Raw genomic sequence first — 12375 nt, forward strand, 5'->3', positions numbered from 1 at the left:
TTCCCCGCTGTAACGTGCCTATCAGATTGAATGTCATTTTTTAAATTGCATGATTTGTTAGAAAGGCTGTAGCTAGCAGATAGCTAGCAAGATAGACAGATCAGGTGGGTCTGCCTCTGCTGTGGCTGCGCAGGTTTGTTCCAAGTTCTCACAAAAGAGAGCCGAGAGTTTTCTGCTCATTAGCAAACACTCCAGAGAGGGGCCTGCCTTTCCTTTGGCCTCACGCTGAAAGGACCTGCTGAGCCGCAGAGCTCAGTGAATGCAATGCTGAGGTCTCTCATAACCCTCCAAGTGCTGGTCACACCCACGTTTAGGGACAGCTCGAGTGCAACTTCCAGCGCCATCAACCTGGCACACAGGCTCTTGTCATGCGGGCAGCATGGCTTTGCAGCTCCCTTGTGGTAGTGGGAGAGAGAGAAACGGGGGGAAAGAAGTAATTCTCAGAGGGGCTTTCACAAGGTTCTTTGGACGTGCATTCTGCCATGTGGCTCCATACAAAGATGCCGGGGGCAGTTTTCTCGCCAGAGAAGGCAAGGGCCATTGGGAGAAGTTGGCACAGAGATAGTATTGGAAGCACCAGTCTTTCCAAACTCTGTCTTACTTTCTATCGAGCATTTTAAATTGGATTAATTGAAACAGAGCAGAGAAGGGAGGTGTGTGTGTGTGTGTGTGTGTGTGTGTGTGTGTGAGAGAGAGAGAGAGAGAGAGAGAGAGAGAGAGAGAGAGAGAGAGAGAACTCTCCATCCCCAACGTCCTTTGTACAAAACTGAACCCTTTTGGATGGGGAATGACTTTGGGCTGCTGCCTGCTCTCCCTAATGTTTATCAGCTCCTCGATGCCAATTCATCTGCCCCTTTCGGCTCCCCAGAGCTCACCAGTAAAGAGCCATGCTATGAGAACCTATTCCAAGGATTTCTGCCCCCCCCCCATGTTATTTAGAATCACGAGGCTGGAAGGAAGGGGGGGAAGGGGGGGTACGAGTAAAAGCTGTTGAAGGCTACCCAAAGCTGTGTGACCGGCACTTAGTCACCAACCGCCACAGGTCTCCAACGACCTTGGCAGCTATGCAAAGGTTACACTTTCGCTCAAATGAGCTGCCCTTTAACCAGTTCTCCCATGCATTGCGGTACAAAATGTTTTTAAGAGGGATTTGTCCCACTGCCACCATCCTGTCACCCTCAGACCAAACTTTGCTAAAGGAATCCCATTATGCACATGAAAGTGAAAGCTGAGGGAGATTATGCTGTTCATAGCTCAAGACTGAATGGCGGGGATGTGGGGATGTAATATTTCAAATTAATACTTTGCAACTGTGCATTAACCAACTCCTCACTGATCACTCTCAATATCTGCTGCTTATTATAGGGTTTAAAACAAGAAATAGTTTCTAGCCCAACGGTTGCCATTAATTTGATTGGAATTAATTTTAGAATGAAATGATTTTAGAATGTTTTATCGTTTTACTGTTGTTAGCCGCTCTGAGCCCGGCTTCGGCTGGGGAGGGCGGGATATAAATAAAATTTATTATTATTTATTATATTATTAAATCCATAGAGATGATCTAGTCTTCAACCAATATCTCTACCCAAGCTTTCCATTTAAAAAAGAAGCTAACTGTACAAACAAAAAAAGAATATGAGGGAAATATGGGATAAGGAGGAAAATGCAGCACAGCAGAGACCTGTGCTAAAAACCAGGAGAGGTACGGTAATAGCTGAATACAGAATCATTGTTAAAAGGGCACCTCTCTCAAACAGTCTTCCTTGCAGTAGCCTCAATGGAGCAGGATAGGCCTCATTCTGAGGACGTCCCATAGTTCTGGCACAAAGACATGTCTCGTGTGCCCACCCACAGGACCTCAGGTGGTGGAAGAAAGAGAAGGAAGGGCCTCTGGTGTCCATTGAAGAGTCCAGGTAGAAAATTTGTGGGTGGAGACAGTCCCAGGATTGGAACCAATAAAGATGTTACAAAACTGGAGGATTATCTTGCTGCAGCTAATACTCTGGCAGCTGCCATTTCAGTCTTACGTTTCACATTAGACAGAGACGACACCTCCTGCTCTTTATATCAAAGGACTGCAGGATTTTATAATGCTCTCTTTTTCCAAATGTACCACCTATTTCAATACATGGGCTCTACTTGAAAGAGCTGGTCAGTGTATATGGAAACCGCCTCCTAAGGATCCCAACAGCCTCAATCTGGTCTGTGCACCTGCCTCATCTCCCACAGCTGGAGGAAATGTGGGCTGAACGAGGTAACTGCTAGGTGGATTTGTAGCTGGTTGATTGAGTTCTCATTGACGGTTCCTCATCATCCTGGGGGAAAAGTGATACAGGGTTCTGTCCTGGGCCCATTGTAGTTCAATGTCTTTATAAAAATGGGCCAACATAAAGGAGTTCCTAAGAAGGATAGAGTTTGCGGTTGAAACTCTGTGTCAGTCAAAGACATAACTCGTGTACTCCTTGGATGCCCATTTTATAACAATCTTAGAAATAATTACATCCACCCATTGTTAAGATCGCAGAAGGGAGGTACGTCTCTTGCAAAGACTTGATTTTTGTTGTCTGATGTAGAGAGGTATATATCCTTTAGAACAATTTTTTTGCCAAGGCTTTACAAATTCGTGTAATAAAACTTAAATGAGGAATAGGAAATCATTTATCCTCTAAAGGTCGGGGAGTAGAAATGTAAGCCACTATAAGCAGCAGTATTCTTCTTCTTATTTTTATGCGTGTAATGTAAACACAGGGACGCAGGTGGCGCTGTGGGTAAAAGCCTCAGCGCCTAGGGCTTGCCGATCGAAAGGTCGGCGGTTCGAATCGCTGCGGCGGGGTGCGCTCCCGTCGCTCGGTCCCAGCGCCTGCCAACCTAGCAGTTCGAAAGCACTCCCGGGTGCAAGTAGATAAATAGGGACCGCTTACCAGCGGGAAGGTAAACGGCGTTTCCGTGTGCGGCTCTGGCTCGCCAGAGCAGCGATGTCGCGCTGGCCACGTGACCCGGAAGTGTCTTCGGACAGCGCTGGCCCTCGGCCTCTTGAGTGAGATGGGCGCACAACCCTAGAGTCTGTCAAGACTGGCCCGTACGGGCAGGGGTACCTTTACCTTTACCTTAATGTAAACACAATAAACTGAACTGAATGTCTTTATGACTTGGATGAAGGAATTGAGGGGATGCTCATCAAATCTGCAGATGACACCAAACTGGGAGGGTGCCCCGGGATGCGAGTGGAAGTCACGCTCCAGCAGCACAACAGGGGGAGGCGCCATTAGCGAAAGTGCGCCTCATGTTACGAGCGGTTTCAGGTTGAGAACGGACCTCCGGAACAAATTAAGTTCGTAACCGGAGGTACCACTGTAGAAGTAACTCTATTAAATAACTTCCAGGACAACAATGCAAATGTACACAACAAGGAACTCATGAGTCACTTACTCTCAGCAGCTAGAAACATCATAAGTAGACCCTGGAAAGACCTATCAGGAACAAACATAGACCACTGGAACCAAAATGTATGGGAAACCGCCCTACTGGAGAACTTGGCCAACATACTTAAACTAGCATGGGGACCAGCAAAGGAAGACGCCTTCATCCCAGTGTGGTTCCTCTTCATCACATACACAGCACAACAAGACAATGACCTACCCCCCCCCACAATAACATACAAACCAATATGGCTAACCTGACCAAACAACCACCCCCACATATAAACAAGCCACACTGCAACCAACTGAATGCAACCAACCAAACCCTAGGCCCTCCAACCCCTCGCAATGCCAATGAAGATAAATACATAAATATTGGACCTACCCATCTCTTCCTCCAACCATAAGATGCCTATGACATTAGTGTCTCATACTGAACATTAACGAACCGTGAAAAAGACTCTATGAATCAAAAATGGAGATGCTATATGTACTTTCCCTTGTGTATTTGTCAATTTTGTAAAACAAGAACATCTTCAGTAAAAACTAATGGAAAAAAAGAAATAGCATGATTTTTTGAAACAAAAGCAGATGACACTTTAAGAGATTTAATGGTTTGTTTGTTTGTTTATTTATTTAATGGTCCTGAAAACCTCAAAAGTGCTGCTACTAATCCCAAATCTAGGCTAAGAAAAGATTCAGCTGCTGGAGTGAAGCGGGGGAGGGGGGATTGTGGTGTGGCCAGATCCTGGGGGTCTCACTTGACCGGTGTTCCGTACCTGAGAAACAGATAGCTTCTGGATCTGCCCAAAGGCACTGTTATTTCCTAACAACTTGGGTTACGTATAACAAGAATTGCACATGGGGGAAGCACTGTGTAAGGAACACCATATCTTCTCCCTACTCCCCCCTGCCCTACTCAAACACACAGAGATACACAGCCTTGGGATACAGCAGCAGCCAGGTTAAGCCAGGTTGACAACACCGATTTGTTCCAGATGCCCCCAAACCAACAGCAGAGTGTTTAAAGGCTACACAAAGTTTGGAGTTAGATGCCTGTGCTGGACTAACCTTGTTTTACTGTAATCCCACCCCACCCCCACCACGCTCTGCCCTCCTTCATTTGTGATTCACAGCGGCTCTCCCAAGGGTTAAAACGTGATTACTTGATTTAACACAAAGCACAGAATACAAGCCACAGAACCGGCTGTGCAAGATTCCTGCAGGCAAAGGCCAAAATCACCTGCTCACTTATCCAGATAGGCTCAAGAACCTAGGTGGAAAAAACCCACTTAAAAAAGAGCCTTCAGTGGCCGGCCGGCCTGGCCTTGAACCTGAGCTCTTCACTTCTGAGACTAATTCCTTGCAACACTCTGTGTGTGCCAAGAAGGCATGGGAGAGGGGCACATGGCCTGGCTGGTGTGCCACAACAAGAGCAGCGCACTGCACTGGTTTGAAGGGTGGGTTTCTTTTAGCACAGCCAACGGCAAGTGGCAATTTTGTTAGGCTTGGTTGCATAGGGCTAAATACAGCAAGTATTTCTTAGGAAGGCACCTGGGACGACACAACCTCCCACCCCAGGAGCTGATGCCAATCTGTACAGAAGGCAGCCAGCAATACACTGAGAAGGAGAAGATGGGAAGGTGGGAAACCCCCAGGCCAAATGCTGGCTCAGCCACAAACTTGTTAAGGTAAAGGTAAAGGTACCCCTGCCCGTACGGGCCAGTCTTGACAGACTCTAGGGTTGTGCGCACATCTCACTCAAGAGGCCGGGGGCCAGCGCTGTCCGGAGACACTTCCGGGTCACGTGGCCAGCGTGACATCACTGCTCTGGCGAGCCAGAGCCACACACGGAAACGCTGTTTACCTTCCCGCTAGTAAGCGGTCCCTATTTATCTACTTGCACCCGGGGGTGCTTTCGAACTGCTAGGTTGGCATGCGCTGGGACCGAACAACGGGAGCGCACCCCGCCGCGGGGATTTGAACCACGACCTTTCGATCGGCAAGCCCTAGGAGCTGAGGCTTTTACCCACAGCGCCACCCACTTGTTAGGCTATGACAATTGCTGCCCTTTCACCCACAGTGCCATTGGTGCCACACTAGAGGGCAGAGGCTTTGGGCCCCATGCGGCAGGAAGGCTCCGAGCACCGCAGGGCTGGCTTGCCACATTGAGATGTCAGCCAAGCACAAGACATTGTCCTCTAAAGAGAGAACCCCTCATAAGACCAGAGCCTTAGATTACTGCACCGCACCCCTGCTCAGCCCCCACTCACTCCATCTGCAAAATGGAGATAAAAATGACCAGGTTGATGCATCTGCCGAAGCTGGTGCCCTCCAGATTTATTGGACTACAATTCCCATCATCCATGATCACTGGCTATGTTGGCTAGGGCCAATGGGAGTTGTAGTCCAACAACATCTGGAGGGTACCAGCTTGGCAGGTCAACTTCAAATTTTCTCCTACATGTGCTTCTACTTTGGTGACCTGGGGGTTAAGAAAGAGAAGAGCCTCCTTAGTGTTGGCCCCCCGTTAAACTCCCTTTTTACAAATGTATACCCAGCACTTTTGCTGGCCCTAGGGAAAGTACCTGGCCTATTCATCCTTTAATTACTCAATTCAGCTGTTATTTTTAAGTAACAATGTTGTCTTGCTTCCATTTTTATATTTTGCTACTCTTTTAATCCTTCTGCTAGAAATATTTTAACAAAATACATAAACATAAAATGTACATGAGAAGCACACAGGGCAGAACTAGGCATTTCTGACCACTTGGGCCTATAGCCAAAGCCAGCTTCCCAGCATCTCCTCACCCCCCCCCCCCCCATTCCAGGTCCACTATATAAAAGGTACCATGGATGATGCAACTGCAGGAGAAGCCCACAAGACTCCCTAGTAGAGGGCAATATTTGCCGGGGCACCAATTCTGAGGTGCAGCCTAAGAGGCACATGATGCTCAAATGGGCTAGCACAGCAACCAAGAAAGCTATCCACTTTGATGACCAAAACAGATCCAAGTCTCTCCAACACAAATTCTTCCTCTCCTGCTTCCAAAATGCCGCTTTCCAATGTGTCAGAAGCACAACTCTAGAATGTTAGAATGATGTTGGATAGAAATTAAGTGGTTTCCAGCTGTAATGCTTTAAGAGAATATGAAAAAAGGGTTATAAATAGGTAAAAATCTAATGGTAAGGATTTGCTGAACCAACAATTTGAAGTGGAATACAAAAAAGGGAGGTATGAGGAGGTCCGGGAAACAAGCTAAAGGAAAATAAGTAATGGAAATTCTGTGTGTTTTTAACTATTTTTATTTTGTATTTTTGTTATTTTTTTCATTTTTACTGTAATATTTTAAAAAATCTTAATAAATATCTTATAAAAAAAAACAGAAGCACAACTCTAGCTGCTACTGCACCCTCCACCTCAAGTGCACAAATCAATCTGGGCAGATCTGCAACGTGGCTCAAAAATTGACTCCCTTGGGAGGTTATGGACTCTCCTACCTTGGAGGTTTGTAAGCAGAGGCTGGATGGCTATCTGTCATGGAAGTATAGCTGAGATTCCTGCATTGCAGGGGGCTGAACTAGATGACCCTTGGGGTCCCAACTCTGTAATTCTAGGATTCTGTTGCTAAAGTACAGCTAAGTCCTTGCAGCTCAGGAGGCCCATTTAACTACAAAGCTAAGTGTGACTCACAACATTCCCTTCATGTCAGAAGGAAGCCAAGTTCAAAGCAGATTTTCAGTTTCTGGTCATCTTGGATGGGCCCAAGAGTTGCCCTGCAATCCTGCTGATGAATTTACAGAAGAGACTTAGTGGAATAAGCTGGTTATCTTAACTGGATATAAGAATATCACCGTCTGGACAGTTTAAAAAACAAGCATATTGTGGGTTGGGAAAACAACCCCTGCCCCACAGGTCAAGCCAGCAGTCTGGCCATACAACAGCAGTTTAGAGAGTTTGCTTAGCTTAATGACAGTGGGACGAAAAACTGCATCAACAAATGAAGGTGGAAAATAAGGCTGGATTTTGTTTGTTTTGCTTTAACTCTCAACGCAGTTCTTATAGTAAATAACATTTCCTCCTCCGGGTCAAAGGATAACTGGACACAATGCTGAAGGAGACCCAGTGACTTATCTTCCAACACCTCAGTTGTGACCCACCTAAGTTATAGGTCAACTCCCTTCCAGGGATACAGTGATGCAGTAGCCCCAAGATAATGGATCTGAATTCTGACTCTCAGTACTAAAATCCTAGAAGGAATTGGGTGCGTACATCGCCTGAGAGATTATTGTATACTTAGCCTAATTATCAAAAGACATGCTAATAACAGACAGTGGGGGCTGGATTAACCCATTTTACCTTGGTAGTTTATCACTCAGAATTAGGGTTTAGTTGAAAGGAAGATCACTGGACTTCCTTCTGAAGGCTTCTAATCTAACATTGAAACTTAAATTTGAACTCTAAATTGAAGGCTTCTCCATTTGGGATGCCATTAAAAGCTGAAAACTGGGAGACAGGAAAGTCTGACTCATTAGACATTTCCATCAGTGGTAGGAGGCTTCTGTAGCACAGAATAGCTTTAGGGAGACTTCAACAGGTAAAATCTCCATGTAATCACGATCTGTGTTAATTCCAGAAGAGGCAACATGGGCATAAAAATACCTTGGGTTAGCTCAGTTCCTGTTACTCATTTCAAAGTACCCACCTCATTTTCTGACTTAGCAACAAAACTTGGCCTGACACAACTTTTGGAGATAACATGTGTGCTGGAATTACAGCTTTTCTGGATTTCAGAAATTTCCCCACCCAAGTGGGGGGAAGAAGAAGAAGAAGAAGAAGAAGAAGAAGAAGAAGAAGAAGAAGAAGAAGAAGAAGAAGAAGAAGAAGAAGAAGAGTAGTAGTTTGGATTTGATATCCCGCTTTATCACGACCCGAAGGAGTCTCAAAGCGGCTAACATTCTCCTTTCCCTTCCTCCCCCACAACAAACACTCTGTGAGGTGAGTGGGGCTGAGACACTTCAGAGAAGTGTGACTAGCCCAAGGTCACCCAGAAGCTGCATGTGGAGGAGCAGGGAATCGAACCCGGTTCACCAGATTACGAGTCCACCGCTCTTAACCACTACACTACACTGGCTCTGGAATGTGTGCAACATCAAACACTACTTTCTCCTCAGCTCCATGCCACCATCTCCACGCTTTGCCTATAAATATGAAAAAAATGAATACCTCTAGCGCAGGCTTGCTGTGGGAACGAACCATCCCAGTGGCAGCCTGCTCATCACTTGAGGGGCTACAACAACATGTGATGGTTTGTCTGTGTTATGGGCCATCACCACAGACCAAGTGTCACAGGCAGACTGTTCACATTGCCTGACATTGGACATTGAGCCTTTGGTGCAATCCATTCACATCTCGGCTGGAAGACCTGCTCCCTGCCTTGCAGGCCTTTTCTACCTACCATGGGAGGCTGACGCCCTGACTGACTTCAGCTACCAAAGCTGAGGTGGCTGAACAGACTCTTGGGTTGGGGAATTGTTTAGGCAGGGTTGTTGCTGTTAGGGGGGATTATGTTGCTGTTATTAGTGCCCTTATTGTTTAAAATGTTTTAATTGTTTCTAACTGCTTTTTGACTTGTGTGTTTTTTAATTTGGGGATGTTGTTGTAAATCAAGGGACATAAGACGTCCCTGGGAAGAGAGGAGCTGGGGAGAGCAGGGGCGACTGGAAACTGGTATACTTAGCAGTACATCCAGCCTCTGGATATGGAGGGTTGAATGGAGCCACAACTAGCTTTCTCTTTGCCCATGAATTTGCCTAATCTCCTTTAGTCATTGCTAGATGCTGCAGCTATTGAGTGATGGCTTGCTCTGTGTGAACCAAGGTGCAGTTTGAGTCAAAAGAGGATTCCAGAGCCTTGTTCCTGGGTTAATAACAGAGTGTGTCACTCCCATCTTTGATTACCACGTACAGTTCACGCTAAACAAGCCACTTCATTCACAGCATAAACACAGCCTAACGTGGCTACAAGCAGCCAGGGCAGGAAAAGGATTAACCTATCAACAAGTGGTTATTTCAGGGCTATGTTATCCTCTTAGCCGTACATTGCTTCTGCCACACTCTGTTTGCTCGGCTCTCCAGCACAGCCAAGGTCATACCAATCGAGTAGAAGATTAACTCGCGTTCCCAGCAATGGCCTGGGTCTCGCTAGACGGGTGGATTGTTTTCCCTCAGGGCCTCAACCTGTGGACTTGTTAGGCTTTAAGCAGGGAAACCCCGAAGCTCCCGCCCTACCGATATAGGTTTCCCTGTTTCAGATGTGACACCATCAGACAGAAGCATTCTGCTTGCTTCTAGATAGCCTTAGGAAAAGAGCGAGACTAGACTGCAGCAGAACTGGGCCAAGCTTTGAGAATTAAGGCAGTGTGGCATGTCTTACACCTGATACCAGGGGCAGCATATTTTGGTGCCCAAGACAGACCAACTCACTTCTTAAATCAACCACTGTACAACACAGAGCACTGGGAAATTCTCCTGCACAAGCCCCACTGGAATGAATATGCAAGAGTACAGCCAAGCTCTTTTTCCATCTCTTGTTCATGTCAGTGGGGTTTGTGCTAGAGAACTTCCTGATGGGCCAGGCCCAATCTCTCTCTGCACCCCTTCATAGCACCAAAAATTCAGCAGCAGAGGGAAATCACATCACATGGCCTCTGGCCAGGAAGTGCCACATTGTGCTATGCGCTGCTGCTTCATGGGGCCTTTATGGCTGTAATTAGTGCTGCAGCCAAGTAGATAAGAAAATGATTTTTAAAAGCCCAAACACAGAAAGGCAAACAGACGATTCAGTTCAAATAAATGGAAATAACAGAACAGCAGAAGATTTTGACACCTCTGCCAAACAGTAAGCTGGTTATATAAAGTTCAGTTAGGCCAAAAGAATTAACATGGGAGGGTTTTAACAAAGTGTCTCAAATGAAACTTCCAGATATAAATAATGTCAGCTTGACAAACAATAAGAACCACGTGATTACCCTTCTGTGCAGAATGATGGGTTTTTTAACCACATGGTGTGTATTTTTTAACTGCTAATATTAACATATATTTGCCAGATCTTTCAGCCAATTACTGACAATCAAGCAGAACATCCCAATTAGGTATGCAGTTATCTGTATTCAGGGGCTCCTCTGCAGCAGCAACTTGACTACAGAATTCCCTCGCACTAGAGGTGTGATCAGGCCTTCAGGTACCAAGTTAAAATGTCCATCTTCAAGCAGACTTGCTCTTGGTGGAAGTGATCAGTCTCCAAGGTTTTGGAATCCAGCAGATTATGCCTGCTGCTGTATTTTGTCTCATTATTTTAAACTGCTCTTTTACTCTTCCATTCATAGTTTAAATGTTACTCATTTTGTAAACTGACTTGGAATTTGTTTGAATGAAGGATGGTTTATAAATGCAAGAAATAAACAACAAAACATCTAAAGGAACTCCTTTTACTTCCAATATCCACCCACCCACAAGGCAGATTTAAGTAGGCTTGAGTAGGAGAACTGCTCAGTTCTGATAAGTCACCATTTTCATCATGCAACCAGAAAAATCAGGTGAAATCATTGTGCAAAAAGCAGGGACAGTCAATAATACCAGCTGTCCCCAACCTGGTGCTCAACAGCTGTTTCCAAATTCCCACCAGCTTCAGCGAGTGCAGCTGTATAATGCTGGGGCTGATGAAAGTTGCAGTTCACAACAGCTAAAGGGCACCAGACTGGGGACATGTGAGCTATGCAATGCACAAAGAATACATCAGAGAGGTAGAATGCTGGGAAGGGACGCAGTGAAGGGCCAACCCTCTGCCCCCTCACCAATATATGCATGGCAGAGCAGGGGGGTGGCTGTGGAAGCCACAGGAAAAGGGTCAAATTGGCAGCAGAACTGGCTCCTTCCCACCAGCTCTTGCTACTGAAGATTGCTGGTGAAATTCACCCAAAACATCGGTGGCCTATGCCTAAGCCACAGGCAGGAAGCAAACGAGTGCTGCCTGTGTTAACATATCTTATTGTTATTACTGCAATATGATATCCACAATGGAAAATGTGGTCTGGTCAGATTAAAAACTGAATGAATCTAGCACACTCAAGATTAAAGGGACTGACCGGGGAGGGGAAGGATGACGGCATCAGAGCCTTTGAGTTTCCACAAAGTGTTTAAAGGGATAATCTGTGCCTTGCAGGCTTTGTCTAATGACTTGCCAAGACCATTAAATAGATTTTTACATGTGCATGGACTCAGCTTCACAAGGATGCTCTGTGGAGGCCAAAGAAGGTCTGCTACAGGATGCAGGTTGGCTTTTACATTCCGAACAGGCAGCAAGTAAGCAGAGCAAAGTATCTGAAATGGGAGGTAATTTATTTATTCCATTTTTGTCCAGTTGGCCAGGAAGCAACAAGCGAGTGGCTTATATGTGCCACTCAGTGTGGCAAAATAGGGGGGGCAGACAAATGTGGCCCCCATTTGGGGTACAATCCACCAGGATGTATGAAACTGCTTCATTCCCAGGGCTGGGAATACATTTTGACACCTTAGGTTCCCCCTTTACAAACAGAGAAGTCCCTGGGATGGGCACTTGAATCTTATATCAAAGCGGGCAATAGCACAGTAGCCCCCACTGCACCAGCAGAGGGCAGCAGGCAAGCGTGGGGTGTGTGTGCACAGTTCTGTCCTCTCTGCACTCCTCAGCAACAGCTACAGGAACCAAAAAAAATCCTGGGCCAACACAAATCTTCCACCAAAGGAGAAGGGAAGAACATGGGAACAGCCTTCCAGCACGCCACTTAATTTCTCCAGCTAGCTGAGTCCAGTCTCCCAAGTGGCAGCGCTTTCCAGGTTCCCTGGGATTGAACCTTATGCATGCAACTCGGGGGCTCTGCCTCTGGGCTCTGATCCTCTCTCCCCCCAGGAGGGT

The 12375-nt window shown here is 46.2% G+C and overlaps 1 protein-coding gene across 2 annotated transcripts in view; it reads right to left on the minus strand.

Moving 5' to 3' along the window:
- CGNL1 (cingulin like 1) overlaps window positions 1–12375 on the minus strand; it is a 76937-nt gene that overhangs the window by 25810 nt on the left and 38752 nt on the right. The gene's annotated exons all lie outside the window — the stretch shown is intronic.

The sequence above is a fragment of the Podarcis muralis genome, chromosome 14 (assembly GCF_964188315.1).
Source record: "Podarcis muralis chromosome 14, rPodMur119.hap1.1, whole genome shotgun sequence".
Lineage (NCBI taxonomy): Eukaryota > Metazoa > Chordata > Lepidosauria > Squamata > Lacertidae > Podarcis > Podarcis muralis.